Source organism: Hipposideros armiger, unplaced genomic scaffold (genome assembly GCF_001890085.2).
Source record: "Hipposideros armiger isolate ML-2016 unplaced genomic scaffold, ASM189008v1 scaffold_77, whole genome shotgun sequence".
NCBI lineage: Eukaryota > Metazoa > Chordata > Mammalia > Chiroptera > Hipposideridae > Hipposideros > Hipposideros armiger.
The window spans coordinates 2,909,517-2,927,667 of record NW_017731427.1 but is presented as its reverse complement, the minus strand read 5'-3'; positions in this window follow the sequence as shown (position 1 = coordinate 2,927,667).

The following is an 18,151-nucleotide window of genomic DNA, read 5'->3' as shown; positions in this document are numbered from 1 at the left end:
TTGATTGGGACACCTTTCTTTTTGATCATTCCTTTCAGCAGTTAGTGGGCGCCAGTGACATTCAAATCTAAAATAATCTGTAAGCAGAAATTTGATGGAAAGGACTTTGTCCAAACTTCAGGTTACTATAAATAATATTTTTTTTAAATAGAGGAGCATTTAAGGTGGCAATTCTTTCCATGCTGAATGTTTTATTAAATAAAATGTGACTATTCATCTTTAAGTTCTGGTTAGGTAGTGGGAAACTTACATGACAATAAGTAACATCGTTTTTGTTGTCCTGGAAGCATTGTAATGTCACAAAATCCTCCCAACATGAAAGCAAGGAGAAGGGCAGCAAGTTTCCACCACTTTCTAGCTTCTCAGGAGAAAACGAGAGATTTCTAAAAAGAGTCACAAAGTTACTCTTTCCAAATGACCTCTCACTTTTCTTAACATTTCCATTTTAATGAAAGCACTCGGACTTTTTTTCCCAAGAGATTTAGGTTTTTAAATTTCTTGTTATCTGCCTCCAGAGGCTTACATTTTCAAGAGTGGAACTCCCTATCAGGAATAGAAAGTCTGCTATTTCAGATACTGGCTTGAACCATTTTGCCAATGGTTTCCATGCTGGGAGAATAGTCGCTAGACCATTGGCAACTAGACCGATGCAGCAGCTGGTGAAATGCAGCAAGGACAGGCCATGCAGACGGATGTCACTAAAGTTACCTGGATGGATGGACATCGCTGAAATGAACTAGTTGGAAGCTAAACTGTAGCCGGAGTGACGTGGGCTGTTGAGTGGATGTCTTCGACTGGGGGATGGACATCCACTTATAAGCATCGCCAATGGTTCATAGATTTCATTTGGTAAGAAAGAATCTGCAAACAGGGAATTGGAGTGTGGCCTTTCTAGGGTTAAAGATCCTTAAGCTTTAGAGAGGATGTATAAAAGAAAATTTCTTTCTGAAATAATTTATGGAAATGCTGTGCTCCCTTTGAAGGTTCCATGTCACCGCGTGGCACTACGCAATGTTCTCTTTCTTCACCTGTCAGGCAAAGACCACCTCGAAGAATCTCAGTGCTGATTACTAGTTAATTGTCATTAATAAGTGACAACTGACATTATGGGGGCTTAATGCAGAGAGAACAGAAAAGAGCCACAGATATTCTAATGAGCTGACTCCTACGTGCCCTCTATTGTTGTCAGAATGAGGAGCTGTCGTCATTGTTCAGGAGATGGGCTTCAATTGCTCTGGAAAATATTCTCTTTTAGTTTCTTTATGCACAGATAATTCCTGGTACTCTGTATTTCTCTCTCTCCCACCCCCTTCTCCTTCGAGCATGCACACACACGCACTTTCTCACCCTCCCCTACCAGCATGCTAAAAAGTCCCATCTTAGGAGGTGCCCTGACTTATTCTCAGAAGGTGCCCTAACGTATTCTTAGAAGGTGCCCTGACTTGTTCTTAGGAGATGCCCTAACTTATTCCTAGACGCACTCTGAAAAAGCTCACATTTATAGAGCAGCTAGAAAAGAAAGGCTGTTTAATATCATAGCTTTAGTTGACTTGGATGGGGAGAGGTCCAGCGTTGAGAAATAAAGGGTGGAAGAAGGAGGGGAAGAATTGATTTAACGAGGAAAGATACGCCAGTCACAGCCGGAAAGCTACGAGTCATGATCAAGAACATATGAACACATGTCACAGTCAATCTACCCGAGAGAAACGCTACTCTTCCCAGCCCCTAAAGCTTTAGCACAATGACAACAACCAAAAAAAAAAAAAAATTGCACCCTCCAGAATCTTCCAGAAGAGAAGCCAGAGATGAGGGGAAATGATTGAATAGGTATTGAACTTTGAGTTGCATCAGTTGCCATTTGTTTTTGGGAAATGTTACCCCAATAGAATTTGCTTGTTCAAATCTTTACTTATCAGGACAACTTACCACGCCCTCACAGTTCTTTCTTGCACATAAATGTGTGTACACATATATACAGTACTTGTTTTTTTGGACATCAGAGTAGAAAATAAAGTAAAAAACACACAGAAAAATGGTTCTCGTGCCGCCTCGCGCTGCTTCACTGTGTCCTCCATCCGTCTGCAGGGAAGGCCGAGGTGTTGAAAGTTCACGTTGCACTCTGTACCAGCTTGAACACTGAAGATTTCCAAACAGGACTGTAGCAGAAGATTCTTGGAGGAAGTTCAGGCTGAAGCCAACAGGAATAACATGTGTTGTTTTTCAAGTGCCAACACCTCCTAACAACAATTTTTCATGCTATCAGATCATTTCACACCGTGCCACTCCACCTTCTATCAAGCCTTATCGCACAAATGCAGTTTCAAGCTTGATAGCTGATGGCTGCGCTGCTAAAGAGAAAAACCCTGTCTTGCTCCTTAAAACACTCCTGTGGCAGTCATTCCTTTGTGCAGTGGTTAGCCCTCTGCCCGTTTATTTCTTCACTGTGATGGCTTTTGGAAGAGCAGCAACATTTTGAATTGCAGTGGGCAACGAGATCTGGCTTTCTCCCATGTCGGTAGCAACCTGGGCTTCTAAAGGATCCTAACAGGCTAGAAAGAGATGGCAAGAGACGGCCATGCTTGTGCTTAAATGAGCTTGCTGGCAGCCATAGCACGCTGTTGATGCATGTTGTGGTCTCAATAAAAATGTTCAGGTCCTATGCACGTAAGCTGCCGGGCTACACATCTGGAGTGTTTATACTGGTATCATTGAGTTTTTGTACCTAAGTTCTTAGCTTCACACTTATATGTGGTTTGTTGTTTTATTTGGAAATGCTGGAGGTTGGTCCAGCTTGGTGTCATCTATAACTGAGATCAGCAGGACACCAATATCCTCACCTAAGCTTTCCACAAAAACGTGGAAAAGGACATAATGAGCTTGTTCCAGGCACTGGATGGCGTCCCCAAGTGGGCACTGATCCATCCCTAATCAGGACCTGTGTGGCTTCATGCGACTGAGGAGAGAGAGCACAGGATGAGGAGGCTGGAGATGGGACTGTTTCATGACCCTCAGTTTGCTTTTCATCAAAATTATACTGACACATGGACTGTGTCTCACTCTGTGCTCAATACATGAAGAGGCCAATAAACTACAGATATAATTCACATTATTGTCATTAGACTTCATTACAAATATGCCTTTTTGGACAGCTATTCCCTCGTGCACGAAGGAATATCATGAAGGACTTTTTCAAGCACCTCTTTTTTTTTTTTTTAGCTGAGCCATCCTGCCACCTGTTGGCAGCTCAGCGGCAGCTCAGCTCAGGTTGGGCCGGGACTCGAACTGCTGTTGCTCAGAGCTCACACTCATGAGCGAGCTCTTAACCAACTGAGCCACTCGGCTGGCCCCAAGCACCTCTTTTAAGGTGGCGAACGGGGGAAGGCACTGGTAGGTAGGTAGGAGGAGTCATGTATTTGAATTGGAAGATAAGACATTAGCTGCTTCATGGGGTTCAACAATTTTGGGGTGTCACACCTCCAGGGGTGCCCTCCTCCATTACCATAAAATTTCAGCTCAATGAAAACCTGATTGCTGGAACATGCAAAATGTGAGCATTGGTCGTATCCAAGTTGAAGAGAGCGAAAGGGGTCTGGGCAGGCAGGAAAAGTTGTAGAAGGTTAGGGTTGGTTGTTCAAGGTGGAACCACGTAGATTTGTAGCTGGAACGCGGCATCGCGGTCCTTCATCTTCTCACTATGATTCCCAAGGGAGATGTGCGGAGCGGCTACTTGGCCATAAGCAATGTTTGTTATGCTAGGATGCTGACCGGGGGCCTCACCAGGCTCGCAGGCGAACCAGGCGGGGTGTGCAGAGGTTAGGAGGGTTCCTTGGCCTTATAGAAGCAGGAGGTTCCCACTACCCTTCACCGTGGGCCCCAGGGGACTCCTGCTTGGTGTCCTGGGGGTTGGGGTCTGAAGGCTTCAAGGAATAGCCATTTCCCAGGGGAACAGGAGCTGGGGTCGCTTTCCTCCACTTTACAGAAGTCCCAAGGAAACCCAAGTGTTCTATGTGGCTCTGACCCAAATTCAAACTGCTCTCCCTGGGCTGGAATAAGAGTGGGGAGAGCGCTGAGACTTCCCCTTGAGTTCAGAAGGGGTAGTCAGTAGGTGGCAGGGTGATCTCCAGGCAGAGGAGACGTACCGCTTCATTCTGGTGAACTGAGTCAGAGGGACTTCAGTGGCCCCATGATCTGGCTGGTCAAGGGGACGTTAGTGCACAGGCTGGGACTGTTTTGATGGTTTTCCTTTGGTACCTGGTGGTGCTGTTCACGTTGCAGAAGCCTGTATCCTTTAGTTATTGAGTTTTGATACCTTCTTTTGGACCAATTGTCTGTTTCAACCCACCTTCATCACTTCATCAGTTATCTGCATTTTAGGTATTTTTAGCTGTTTGAGTCACTGCTTCACTTAGCTTCTTATCTTCTGTCGTGATTTAGCTCACCATTCTTTCTCTTAGCTCAACAGGGTGCGCTGGTGACCAAAGGCTCAGAGTCCCCTGTGTGTCAGGTGAGGGGCTAGGGCTCTGCCATCCTAGGGCTCCATGGAGTTCTTAGTGCAAAGTTGCTCACATGTGTCTGGAGGGTGGGCCTGGAGGGTGGTTTTGGAGGACCAGAAAAGCATCCGCTTTGGAGTCAGGCCAATCCCTTGTGAAATCCTATTTATCCAAGTGGTTCACCATGTGACTCAGTTTCCCCTCCTGAAATCCAAGGCCAACCATAGCACCCCATTCCTCAAAGGACTGATGTGAATATTAAATGAGATAAGGCATATAATGCTCAGCATAGAGTCTGGCCCAGGGTGAGTGCTCAGTAGATGAGAGCTATGATTCTTTGCAAAAATAAAGCTGCAGGCCTGCGAGCTTACCTTTAGTGCTGGCGTCACTGGTCGTGTGCAGCAGCAAGCATTCATTTAAATGTGTAGTCACCTCCTGTGAGGAGTGGTGCAGGCCAGGTCGGAAAATGTCATTAGAGCTCTCCAAGTGCCGTGTCCAAGGCTTGAAAATCAAAACCAGGAAGGAAGCCACCTCACTGTGCACAACTTCTGATGACTGGAGACTGACCTTCCTTGTGAGAAAGGGTCCCATTGGCCGCCATGCTTTGACTGTGAGGGGTGAATAACATGTTTTTAAAATAGGCTGTAGAGAGATGGTCAATCCAATCATATTTGGCTGAAAATACTATGAGCGTCTTCCAGGCCATAGCTTGAAACTGTCTTACAGAACTTACAGGTGCATCTTCTATGCTGATAATTGTTGGCATACACAGCACATACGATTATGATATTACTACATTTTAGATAAATGCGAGATTGGTAAATCTGGTGTTGGTTAATAATCCACAGTTTCGGAGAACAAGGTGACATTGTGTCACACGCCTGTTTCAGTGGCAGTGTCCAGAGTACACGCCCTGCTGCTTAGAACCTGCAGCTTAAACACAAACGCTGCTTTAGAGCTTACCATCCCTGGCTCACCTGGTTCCAGGAATGCAGTTGAGCCAAGGTGAGCAAACCCCAGACTGTGCAACACCCCGAAATGTCCCATAAAGAGGCCGACCTGCTCAGAGTGAGCCTGCGGCTGCTTCTCCAGGACGAACAGCTAACAGCCCCAGACGGAAAGGAGTTATATATGCAATGTTATTGTTTCTGCCAGTGGAGAACTGGGAATAATAAGCTTCCCTGTGTTAAAACACTGATTTTTGTCAAGATATTTTAAAAGGTGTTCATTTGGGGAGCGACTGAGGCGGGAAAATGTGCACAGGATGTGACCACTCTGTGGGGAAGGTTGTGGGTAGGACTTGAAAGCAGCCGCCGCCTATGGCCCCCCTCCCCTCTGCGGCTGGTGTTTTGATCAGCCTGTCCTTCAGGCTATCATTAGTGTCTTTTGGGGGAAAGTATTCCATCCATAAATATGAAAATAAGCCCGTAATTGACCCTGGGACTGAATTTGTCCAACTTGGGAGAGCCCTGTGTGTGAAATAAGCTCACGGTCCCCACACATCTGATGACAAAGAGGCCCTTTCAAGGCTCTGCGTTCCGGAAGGGAGGAGGAGGGAGGGACAGGAAGGGATGAGCAGGGTCGCTTTTTCTGCTGGAAGTGCAATTGGATATCGTTCAGAAGTGACTGAGTAGACACCCTGGGTGCTAATTCATCTGATGGCCCCAGAAGAGCCCGTCCCAGAGCCCTGTCAGCACGTCCTTCCTATTCGTCTCCCTGGGGTCAACATGGACACACCGGCAGACACACTGGGAGGGTGGACACGATGGAGCCCATTGGACATGGAAGACGCAAAATCGTACAAAACCGAGGAAGCAGAGAGGGCTGCCACCCCTGCTCCAGGGCTGGCCGGGGCCTCGTGGCTTCTGGAGCAGCTCGTTGTCCAGGCAGCGGACCATAGTACTGTGGGCTCTCAGCCATGGCAGCCGGGCCTGGCTGACATAGCCCTGTCGCCTCGCTGGCAGCCACAGCTGTAGTGTTCTGCTGCACAACCGAAGGGTTTATTTCCCCCTTTAATTTCCCCCTCTCTGGAATTCCCACCCCTCACTGGAAGGAGCATATGGTATTGCAATTGCATTAGGATCATTTACACATTGAGCTGGAACGGGGAACATGGCGAGTGAGAAAGCAACTCACTTCAGAACACAGGAGGCAGGCAGCTCGAGGCCTCCAGTTCACACCCGTCCCGAAGCGTGTCCACTGTAGGCTCAAAACCGGCTGGGGAGCAGCAGCGAGCGGTGATTGGCCACACGGGGGATGGCAGTGGGTGGTGTTGACCTTCAGCCTGACTGGCTGTGAGGTTTGGCCACGTCCATGGCTTACGGGCTGCTGTGCGGGGGCTTCACCCCAGTAGGCTCTGGTGCCTGTTGAGACCACCCTTTGTGCGTGCCACTTGTGGGGCTAATTGGGTGGTGCTCTGTTGTGGTCTAAAGCCAACCTCCAAGCATGTTGGTTCTGGGGCCTCTTGGGAGAGGTTCCACTGCAGGCCCAGGTCACCCACTGCCTGTGACTGGCCGGGGACTACCTGTTAGCTACAAAGTGATCCATGGTTGGTTGCTGCCTGTGCTGGACCTGGAGCACATAGGAGAGGCCACGCTGCCAACCGAGGGTGGCTGCCCGCAGTACCAGTCTTGGGGTAGCTCTGCAAAAAGCCAGGAGACTCCGAGGCCTGCTGCTGGCTGCTAGCTCCTGTAAGGTTCAGCCACTGATAAAGCCACCAGCTGTATGCAAGTTGGGTGAGGCAGGGTCTCAGTAAGTCAGCAGGTTGGAGCAGGAAGCTCATCAAACCAATCAGATTCAGATTTGGCTGTGAGGGGGCGGGCTCAGCACATTAAAGCTAGCACCTGCCTGCAGGCTGCATGGGAGGACTTCACACAGGGAGAATGCCAACTGCCCTCCAGCCCTTGCCTTGAAGCCACACACCTCAGTCTGCCCCGCACCCCCCTGCTTGCCTTTGACGCTCCCAAGTCACCGCCCCTCCACTGGAGCCCAAGGTGAGTGCCTGTGAGCGAGTGAGTCTGTGCCTGGGCCATTTAAGAGGACGAACGGCTGGGTTTCCCACAGCCTTCCATCCCGCCCCGATGGTCGGGATCCCCGCTGTTTTTCACAACTGGGGGCTCCTCTTTCTGGCAGTAGCACTCCAGACTGGGGGGGCCAGTGTGGGGCTGGGGTCCACTGCTCCTCTGGAGAACCCTCCACAGCTGAGATATCGCTCCCAAGTTTCATTTGCCACATGGAGGTTTGAGGCCTGTTTTTGGTCTCTGCCTCACCTACCAGTCTCGACCTGGCTTCTTTACATCTTTAGTTAGAAAACTTCTGTTCAGCCAGACTTCAGATGGTTCTTCAGGTTAGTTGGTCTATAATTTAGTTGTAACTTTGATGCGTTCATGGGATGAGACAAGCACAGCATTTACCTACTCTGCCATGTTGGATCTCCTCCATTATTCTTGATAACAGTCACCTGAATGGGTGTCAGGTGGTAGCTCACTGTGGTTTTCAATTGCATTTCCCTGACGACTAGTGATGTTGAGCATCTTTTCATGTGCTTATTGGCCATTTGTATACCTTCTTTGGAGGAATATCTGTTCATGTTCTTTGCACATTGTTGAATTGGGTTATTTTGTTGTTGTTGAGTTGTAGGAGTTCTTTATATATTCTGGATGTTAATTCCTTATCAGTTATATGGTTTGCAAATATTTTCTGCCATTTTGTGAGATGTCTACATTCTCTTGAGAGTGTCCTTTGGTGTACAAAAGTATTTCTTGTTGATGGAACACAATTTATCTAGTTTTTCTTTGGTTACCTCTGCTTTGGGTGTCATATCCAAGAATCATTGCGAAATCCAATGTGATGAAGCTTTTCCTCTGTGTTTTCTTTTTTTATAGTTTATATAAGTTTTATATAAAACTTTAAGAGTTTTATAGTTTAGCTCTTGTATGGTTGGGTCTTTGATCCATTTTGAGTTAATTTTTGTACATGGTGTAAGGTAAGGGTCCAACTTTATTCTTTTGTGTGCGGATGTCCCATTGTCCCAGCACCATTTGTTGAAGACACAGTCCTTTTCTCACTGAATGATCTTAGCACCCTTTTCAAAAATCTTTTCACCGTACATCCCAATGAGGGTTCATATCTGGCCTCTCTCCTATTCTACTAGTCTAGTCTGTCCTTACGCCACTACCACACTGTTTTGATTACTGAAGCTCTGTCGTGAGTTTCGAAATTAGGAAGTGTGAGCACCTACACTTCATTGTTGTTTCTCAAGATTATTTTGATTACCCCCCGAATTTTTGATCACCAAACATTTCTTTTTTTCCTTGACCTATTAACATCTCTCAGATCAATAATCCATAGAACCGGTGTTGGCAGTTTTACTTCAGAAGATTTTTTTTTTCAGCTTAGTTATAATTTGTTTTCAAAAAGTCCTTAAGAAAATTATCATTTTTGTTCACGTTTGACATAGGGTGCTGATGGTCCAGACGGTTTAAAAAATGCAGGTGAATTGAGTTTCATCCTTGTCCCTGGAAACTGATTGCGGTGTAAAAAAGTTGAGCTCCTTGTCATTCTTTCAGGTCTAGTGACTGAACCTCTCTGTGCCTCACCTTCTCCTTTCCCGTTCATGAGATTGGATGGCAGCCTGTTCAAGATGTTGTGACAATTAATGAAACAGAATCTGTAAAATGCTTTGAGTACTTTGAAAGAAAACTGTCATGTAAATTCAAGAAAAAGTACTAGTGTAACTCCTGAGTGAGTGCAAACATAAATTTTCCCTGATCATTTTATGGAATACTGCAGGTGGCACATTACTTTTTCCTGAAATCCTGAGATTACCTGAAATCGAGGACAAGAACTCTTACCTTAACTTGTATTATGGAGTTTCCTTATGAAAAAATAAATCTAAAGCAGATCGAACGTGACTTGCTCCTGCTACAATGGGGACACTGAGCATTGCAGGGCAATTTCAGGCTGCAGTTTCCAGGCGTGGAAAGGCTCTCTCATTGTGTCAAGCCCGCTTGGTGACATAGCTCTCTCCTCAATGTTCTAACTTTCATTTTTATTAATGGTACGCATAGACATGATTTTAAAAGCAAGTAGTCCCATAAGGCTTATTATAGGGAAAAATAGCTGTCCCCAAGTCACCCCTCCAGTCTTCTCATGCCTTTTGGGGGAACCGTCAAACTGGTTCCCACAGCAGCTGAACCAATGGTTTTATTTTAAGCTATAGATACTATAGGCCAGCTTTGTGCTATGGGTAATGGCACCACTTTACTACACCCCACCCTCCCCCACCTCCCAGTACATCCATGCATGTCTTGCCACCGTCCTCCCAATAAAGCTATATTGTATTTTTGGCTAGATCAATGGTCCACTTTTACATTATGAAGACTTTGAAAATGTTATTTAGAGCTGAGCCATATAGCATACTAGGATTTTATTTCTTTTCTTGTGCGTTGTTTATTTTCCTGATGTTAACTTTTTTGAGGAGGGAAGGGCTTACATGTCTATGTTCCTGATATTGATTCATCTCCAAAGGATTTGGCACAATTGGTCATTTCTATTTTCTTGATGCATTTTCTCTACTTGGCTTCCAAAATGCCACACTCATCTCTTCTTGCTCTCCTCACATCCTTGCTGGTTCCTTCCTCATTTGGAGAAAGCAAATGGGAGTCCTCTGGTCTACACGACAGCTGCTCTAGCCTGGCCTGAATTTTCAGTCTTTTCCACCTTATTCCTTAAAAAGATTGCTTTAAAAAAGATTTCATTGGGATGAGGGTAAAAGGGATGAAATATATGGTGATGGAAGGAGAATTGACTCTAGGTGGTGAACACACAATGGGATATATAGATGATGTATGACAGAATTGTACACTTGAAACCTATGTAACTTTACTAACCATTTTCACCCCAATAAACTTTAATTAAAAAAGTATATATCATTGGGGAAAAGAAACAGACTACTTGAGAAACAGAAGCATGTTTACACACAATCATTTTCTTCTATGGGACTATTGCCAGGGATGGGGGACTTAGAGATATTTAGAGTTTGCGCACACACGCGCGCGCGCGCGCGCGCACACACACACACACACACATGCACACACACACATACACATGATTTATTCTCAATGGGGGCACTGAGTGAGACGTTCACACACAATTTCTATTAACAATAATGACAATTGTGTGAGTGTGTCTCCATTCACAGCACTGGAAGTTTACCCCTTAGGGTCCACATAAATTTGAGCAGTTGACCATGTGAAATGTTCTTTTATGAGCCATGAGGGCACCTGGAAGCAGCTACATGTTTTCCTAAACCTGGCCACCCACCACTGTATGTGCTCATAACTCTTTAATCTTTCTTCCTGGAATTCAAATACAGTGAACGCTTTGCTATTAGGATGTAGGCACTACCTAAGGCTCTCCATCTGTCTGTGAAAACCGTGTAACAGCAGCATCTTTTGTTATTAATCCCAACCCCAGTACTATGATTCCTCCCTTTAGGTGGTTTGATTAGAAATCTTACAGCTAATAGAGAGCAGTGAATTCTATTCCTCTGTCCCTGTGCTTTATGTAACATGCAGAATACTGTTTGAAAATGAAGGCTGTCATGATAAACAGATTCACACACACACACACACACACACACACACACACACACACCAACACACCAACACCAACACCAACCAATTCCTAGGTAGACTGTTGGGCTTATGGAATTCTTCGCTTTCCTTGCTTTATGTAAATACAGAGCCTTATACCATTTAGCTTACAATATATATTTTGAAATACCTTGAAAATGAAAGCCTCGGCAGATAGGCAGCACCCCGCAAAGCATACCATCCTCAATGACCCCAATTCCCCATGTAATTCAGGGAGATTCCACCCAAAACAGAACCAGCCCAAATGCAGCACTCCCCTTGGCTTTGAAGACTTTGCTTGTCAATATTCACCAGATAATTAGTAGCCAACAGGTACTGCTAATCATTGGACGAGTTTTGATGTGTCTCCTTTTGCATGTGTCCTGCATCTTCCGGCTGCACGTTTGTGACATCTACTCGGGCGGGGCCATCACCATTCACACGCCCCATGTCTGGCTCATGGCGGGCCCTCCACACATGTTTGTGGAGTGATGCGTGAATTGCCGATGTCACCAATGCCACAGGGTGCTCTTACCACATTCCAAAATCCCAGGACAAAAGGGTGAGCTGATATTGACTCCAAAGTCACTTTACAGCCACTGTTTCTTGGGGATGTGACTGTTTACACATGGATGGCATCACTGTCGGTCTAGCCCACACTTTCCCTGCCCCAAAAGTCTTGGTGGGGAGACAGGCTATGGGACCTCTGTGCTTTTGCTTAACTTTACATAAAGATGGCAAGGCCTCAAAATAAACATGGTTTAATGCTTGTTTCAGGTCTTTACACGATTTGTTAAGTTCGAGTTGCAAATTCTGCTTTAAAAGGAGCAAAGAAGGGAAGAAAAGAAATGAACTCAATCTAATCTTTCACAGAATGATGACAGGCCTTCCAGTTGTTGTTTAGTCAGATGTGATATTAGTATTTTATTTTTTATAGATATGAGGAAAAAGAACTTGAGAGGGGAAGTTGGGACATGCCACCCACGTCACCCAGACCCACTGAGGGCAGCACACAGAGGCCAGGACCTATACTCTAGACTTTTCCCAGCACGTTACCAGATGGTTCACTTTCGGATAATAACTTTTGTTCCCAGCCTGTTTGGGGCCTAGAATCAGAAGGCCTGGTTTTTTGAGCTCTTGAAATAAAACAAACAAACAAACAGGAGTTACAATGGCGACTAATAGGCTGTCTCTCTGTTTTCGGGGCTGGGCCTGCCCGCCATTCGGTGGGGAAGTGGCTTCCTCCTCCTCCTGGTGTCCGTCTGCCCAGCACGGCGAGAGGAGGCTCCAGCCTACAGGTAGGAGATGCTGGGCCTTCCAATAAACTCCCGTTAGGGAGCTTTATTTAATCAGTCTCTGAGATGCCCTCGAGCAGACTTAGTTTTTTAAAGTTTGTTTCTGAAATAATTTTTATTGATGTCGGTAGAACTAAAAATGGTTTAATAGGGTTTATGGTAAAAAAAAAAATACATCTTCCCGCTTGCACCTCCCAGCCATTCAGCTCCCCTGAGGTGGGAGCCCTCTGAGCATTTCTTGCGTAGCCTAAGAGCCTAAGACAGGCTCCTCTTAATTCTGGTGACTTCCATATCCCCCTGGCAGCTCCGAAATGGCTTCCACCTGCTCACCTGTATCCGTTCCTGTGCCCAGCTGAGAAGAGCCTTTCTTGGCTTAGGTGGTGGCACTCAACAGCCCCTGGGTTTCACGAGTGTCTGATAAGCACGTTGCCTACCGAGCACGTGTACCAAGGGCTTCCCCTGAGCCAGGCATTCTCATCAGAGGCATTGTCTCCTGCAACTCTCTGCAAAGCCCAGTGAGCTAACTCCCAGCTTATGTCCACATTACAGGTGAGAAGGGACAAAGGCCCTCGGCAGATCTACCCAGGGGAAGTGACGTCTCCGCGGTCATGTGGCCAGCATGTGGCACAGGCAGGCTCTTCGAGTGCTTGTTCCAGGCGCATACCCTCGACTCCTGAGAACATGGCCTCCTTTTCTGAAGTGCCTTGCCAGCTTTGACAAACAAATCCCAATGGTAGAAGCTCCACAAATCGGTGACAGACAAAACTGTTTGTCAATGTGATACTCTGTAAGTAGAACAAGGGCCTCTTGGGGGCCTCTTCCAAGTACCCCAACTTAGTTGAGTATTGGGAAATGTACATCATTTTTTGAAGAACCTTGAGGTGCTGATCAGACAACTCTTCAGTGATCAATTGATACACTCACATGAAATTCCATAATCCTGGGGAGTATTCAGATTTTGAGGTGGGTTTTGGACTATTGCATCATCACTCATCCATCCATCCATCCTTCCCATATTCATCCATCCACCCACAACACAGGACACCTCCTGGGCAGCTCAGGAACTTACAGCTCACAGGGAGGCTGTGCACAGCTCTGCTCCAGGCACAGGAGAGAAGTGACCTCAGGGAGAGCCCTCCCCATCCCAGGGGAAGGGTGAATGTGTGCATGTGTGCACATGTGTGCATCTGGTGAGACGTTGATTTGCTTCCAGGAGTTTTCTATTGATGCCTACCTTTTAACTAGTTGCCTCCATTCTCATGAGAACTGCTACCACTTACTTAATTTGTGTATTATGGCCTTGGTTTATTCTCTCTCCTTTGCCTAATTCTTTTCCTCCTCTTCACATAGCTAATTCCTCCTCACCCCTCAGGCCTGAGTTCAGGCACCCACTCCCTCTGGAAGACTCCTATGGGATGGGTCAGGCGCACAGCCTCGAACCTGGAACCTCAGTGAGGTCAGAGACGGAGCATCTGGGGTGTTGAGGGGGCTGTAGGTGCACTTATTCAATGAATGAACAGATGACACCACTTTGCATTAGGCACATGTTTCAGAAGGGGGCAGGGCTTTACTCAGAGATGGTCAAGGGGCCACTGGTGGTGGAGAGAGATGGGACCAGGCAGGACCACACAGAATGACGGCAAAGCTCGGGGACGTAACTCCAGGGAACCGCACTTGCAGGTCCTTTCTAAGGCCCCGAGAGCAGTCAACACGTGGTTGTAGGATTTGTATTGAACAATATTGTTTTTCTCAAAAAAGCTCCCGTAAATAATATAAATATAAGCTCCCAACACTCCCCCCCGAAAAAAAAAACAACACACAAAAATCCCCACCTCTGCTCCTTGGCAAGGCTATTAATTGAGTTCTTTGGTGATAAAACTTTAAAGATAATGAGAAACAGAAGGATGGAACAAAAACATGAACAACAGAACAAAACAACAAAAATGCGAATTTTGCATTCTGAGGTTGGCTACCAGGCCAGTTTTGCTCCTTCCTTTAAGAGCAATTACAGTTTTCATCATGGATAATGCCGCTTATCAAAACTCAGCCTAAAATGAGATTAACCCAATAGCACAGATGCAAGTTTACGTGAAATTCTTAGTTTACAAGGGTTTGTGATGCCAGGGGAGGTTTCACATTTAGCTGTACTTAAAAGGAAACCAAATGGTAACCGCTTTTGACCCCCACTGACCCACGCTCTCTTCCCAGCCTCAGCCCCTCTCCCTGTCCATGCCTCCCGCTCTCTCCATCAGCTCATTAAACGTTCCTTCCCATATTTCCAAATAAATCCAACATGGGGTCTGCTTTCTGTCATATGGTTCTTGGCTCCTTTCTAGTTGGTGCTTAACAGTCTACAAAACAATGGTGGGTTTTAATTATCATGTGCAACGATCAATTTCAGGCAAAGTTTCCAACAAAATAACCTCTTATGGGGCCCCTGGACCAGTGACCAATTTCCTGCCTTTCGGTGACTTTGAGAACAGCAAGTGGGAGATTTCTAACCAGTGCTGAGACCTGTAATCTTGTTGGATTCTGTATAAGTGGCCCCTCTAGGTTCATTTAGCCAACACTGAATCACAAGCACAAAAGACATACTATGTTTGATTGCTATGTTTTAAAGAATACACATATGTACACACACATATACATACACACACAGTAGTGTTATATTCATCATAATTATGACCATACACGCACCAGTTCAGGAACAGTCGGAATCCTCCCTCTGCCCTCTGTTCTCCTCCGGCCCCTTGTGAGCTGGACAGTGCCCACCTACGTTGGTGTGAACAACCTTCCTTAGTCTACAGATTCAAATGCTGATTTCTTCTAGAAAGACCCTCAGAGACACACCTAGAAATGATGTTTTACTAGTTCTCTGGGCATCCCCTCGCCTGTCAAGCTGATGATAAAGTTAACCATTACGCTCTTTACTTTCTGCCAGCAGATATTAACCCCTTTCCTTCTCTCCGAAGACCCGACCAACCAGGTAGATAATAGCCCGCTTTCTAGATGAGGACGCGGGAGTTTGGAGATGTTAAGCAGTTTGCTGCAGGTCACTGGGCTTGCTAGTGGTTGAGGGAGGCCGGGCGTGAAGCAGATACTGTGCCTGCCCACCCGGGGCGTTTGCACCCTGTCACTCTATCTCCGAAATGACTGCATGATTGAAGCCCTTCCCTTTCACAAAGTCAAAAAAGGAAAGTTAAAGTTGTGACCAGTCCTCTGCCAAGCCTAAGAAAACATTTTACTCAAAGAAAACCTAATAATACAGAGGCTCACAAATTAACCTCCAGCCCCCAAGTTGCCACCCTTGGCCATACAGATTGACCCCTGGACAACTCCAGGACACCCTGTTCCCAGGGATCGTGGTGGGAATGGCGGCGTCTGAAGCCAAGGCGGTGACCTCGCCAGCACGACTTCTGCTTTAGACTCAGCTTTGTTAGTCATCAGACTCTCACCAATACCCCGGGCACTTGACAGGACTGGAATGCCTACCCTCTTGAGCTAGGCATGGCCTAGACCTGTTCGGCCAGTGGAATATGAGAGGCGTTACTGTCAGTTGCTTCCAGGCAGAATCCCTGACTGTATCCGTCTGCTGGGGCTGCCGTAACAAGGGACCACAAACTGGGCGGCTTCCGACAACAGCGGTATTTGTCTTGGTTCTGGAGGCTACAAATCTGAAATCAAGGTGTCAGCTCCCCGCGAGGCTCTTGGGGAGGCTGCTTTCTTCCCTCTTGCCACGTCTGGAGGTTCCCGGAAGATGCTTGGCATTCCTTGGCTCACAGATGCATCACTGCGCTCTCTGCCTCTGTCATCGCATGGCCTTTTCTCCGTGTGTCTGTCTCCTCTGTGTCTGTGTGTCTGTATTGTCGCTTCTTATTCTGAGCACCCCAGTCATTTTAGAGTTGGGAATCACCTATTCTAGTCTGATCTCATCTTAACTAGTTACATCTGCAATGACCCTGTTCCCAAATAAGGCCACGTGGTGTAGGGCTAGGATTAGGATTCAACATGCCTTTTTCAAGGATACAGTCCAACCCACAGCAATTATTGACCAGGACTCTGTCCCCTTATCCCAGCAGCTCCATCAGCCTGGGTCCCTGAATTAGGACAACGTCGGGAGGTCCCCAAGTAGGCCATGTAGCATGAACATGGAAAACCCTTATTTTTTAAGCCCCGGAGGTTTTTAGCTTGTCTATCACTGCGGCGTAATTTAGCCTGTCCTAGCTGCTAAACCAGACTAAATCTGAAGAATCCACTTTATAGTTACTTTTTGGTTTGTAACTTGTATGATGTGTGTGAGCTCACTCTGTGCAGCTCATCGCCCTCCCTCATCCATTGTCTCCTTTCCCGCCAAGACAGAGGACGGCCCGACCAACGGATGCGAGCAGGAGTGAAACGGGGAGTGTTACATGTCTGGGTCACGTCCTTGAAAGGAAACTGCTTGTCTTTCATTTTTTCTTTCTCCCTCTCATGGTGGGGAGCCAGGTTCATCCAAACAGAGGCGGGCAATAGTGTAGAGGTGGCAGCACAGGAAGTGGGGGTGCTGGCTCGGGAAAGGCCCCTTCCTGGCCTGGATCACCCACCCGCCTGCCTAAGTCCATCCAGCTACTGTGGTCATCTGTCTCCTTGTCAGCAACCTGGGCTGTAACCAACATGCATCCGGCGTGAACAGCGAGGACGCAGCTCCCGTCAGCTGACCGCTCCCGCTCCGTCTCGTCGCCACGTTTGCTCTTCCTATTACAGTACTGTTTTCAGTTTCTCCTGTGGCTGCCTTTGTGACTTTCAGTGAAAACACCCTTAAGCGTCCACTTCTCGTTACATCAGCGTGACTTCCTAATTTGGAAGATGAAGGAATTAACGCTCCAGCCGTTCCTTTCACATCCTGCTTTCTGCCAGCTGCAACGTGCAGGGTTGTTAACATTTACACACAACCACAAACGGATTTGTTCGGGTGGGTTCCCAGAGTTTAAAGTGGAAAGGCTGTGTTTACGTGTTACCGGATAGTACTCAACACAGGCTGAGAAGCATCCGAGAGCCACTTCCTCCTCTGTAGGCCCCGGACCCACTAAACCAGCCTCAGAATCAACTAACTTCTTAAGTGGTGTCAGTTCCCTAAAATCAAGTTACTTTCTTCACTTTTACTTACTTATTAAATGTCTGTCATAGACCAGACCCTTTCCTAGGCCTTGAGAGTATAGCAATGAATGAAACAGCCCCAAATCCTTGCCCTGTGGAGTGCACGCTCCATCATGGAGAGACGTTAATTAAACGAGGTGCGTAAGGTGTTGGTATTCATGGAGATGGTGAAGCGAGTGAGGCGGGTGGGCAGCGTGTGTGTGGCTGAGGTTCTGGACCATCGCCTGGGAGCCCCCCACAGAGGAGGCGACATGCGGAAAGACCAGAACAGGATGAGAGAACAAGCCATGTGCTGACGTGGGGGCGGGAGCTCTGCAGGACAGAGGCCAGGCTGACCGACTGATGACAAAGGCCAGCCGGTACGTTGGAGCTGGGCGAGGAGGGAGTGGTGAGGGGCACCGGTCCTAGGCGGTCGGTCCTGGTAGCGTGAAGGAGCTTCAGAGTTGGGGAGCTAGAAGGAATGATCTAGAAAGAGGTGGTCCAGAGCACAGTGCTTGGAGCTGGGCTCACGGGCGGGGTGAGGCGTTTGGTAACGCCAAGGTCTTGGAGCAGCCCAGCTGAGGCAGGGCGGGGAGCACTCTCTGTCACTGGGGGG